This window comes from Cebus imitator, unplaced genomic scaffold (assembly GCF_001604975.1).
Source record: "Cebus imitator isolate Cc_AM_T3 unplaced genomic scaffold, Cebus_imitator-1.0 Scaffold338, whole genome shotgun sequence".
Classification (NCBI taxonomy): Eukaryota; Metazoa; Chordata; class Mammalia; order Primates; family Cebidae; genus Cebus; species Cebus imitator.
This window is the reverse complement of record NW_016107653.1, coordinates 163,226-164,222: the sequence shown is the minus strand read 5'-3', so window position 1 is coordinate 164,222 and position 997 is coordinate 163,226. Positions and strand designations below refer to the sequence as shown.

Genomic DNA, 997 nt, shown 5'->3' with positions numbered 1-997 from the left:
GAAAAAGAAAAGAAAAAGAAATAAAGAAAATAAAAATAAATATACTGCAAAGCCATGCTAAGTGAAAAGGAGAGCTGTGAGATATTGGCACAAGAATAAAAAAATAGACCAATGCAACAGGATACAAGAATAAAAGACATGAAGATACGGGAACATAAGATAAAATAAAGAGGGCCCCATAAACCAGTGGGGAAAGGATGGGTTGCTGAATAGGCAGCAGTGAGGAAACAGGTTTACTATATCAGCCAATGGAGAAAAATAAACGTAGATCCTCTACCTAAGACCACATGCAAAACTAGGCTAAATCTAGAAGGAACAAAAACCTACACAAGAAAGGCAAAATGATAAAAGATTAGCATAAGAAATATAAGACAGGCTGGGCACGGTAGCTCACGCCTGTAATCCCAGCACTTTGGGAGGCCGAGGCAGGTGGATCACCTGAGGTCAGGAGTTTGAGATCAGCCTGGCCAACATGGAGAAGCCCCGTCTCTACTAAAAATACAAAATTAGCCAGGCATAGGTAGTGGCACATGCCTACTAATCCCAGCTACTCAGGAGGCTGAGGCAGAAGAATTGCTTGAACCTGGGAGGCGGAGGTTGCAGTGAGCCAAGATTGTGCCATTGCACTCCAGTCTGGGCAACAAGAGTAAAACTCCATTAAAAAAAAAAAAAAAAAAAAGTAAGAGAATATCCTTCTGATAGAAGTTTTTAAGTCAAACTTCAAAAGGATGTTCATTTCATAAAACTTAAGGATTTCTATTCATGAAGGGTAGACAAAGAACAGAGAAGATAGCTGCAATGTCTTAAGCCTACAACAGAGTAGTATCTAGAAAGTAAAAAAATTGGCTGGGTGTGGTGGCTCACACCTGTAATCCCAGCACTTTGGGAGGTCAAGGCAGGTGGATCACTTGAGGTCAGGAGTTCAAGACCAGCCTGGCCAACATAGTGAAACCCTGTCTCTACTAAAAACACAAAATTAGCCAGGTGTGGTGGCACA

The 997-nt window shown here is 41.3% G+C and overlaps 1 protein-coding gene and 1 long non-coding RNA gene across 14 annotated transcripts in view; one reads left to right on the top strand and one right to left on the bottom strand.

Moving 5' to 3' along the window:
• The window catches only part of MARK3 (microtubule affinity regulating kinase 3), a 118,952-nt gene that overhangs the window by 102,492 nt on the left and 15,463 nt on the right, over window positions 1-997 (bottom strand). The gene's annotated exons all lie outside the window — the stretch shown is intronic.
• LOC119467832 overlaps window positions 476-997 on the top strand; it is a 17,407-nt gene continuing 16,885 nt past the window's right edge. The window contains exon 1 of the long non-coding RNA XR_005196456.1: window positions 476-485. This is a non-coding gene — a long non-coding RNA (uncharacterized LOC119467832). The remainder of the gene's footprint in view (window positions 486-997) is intronic.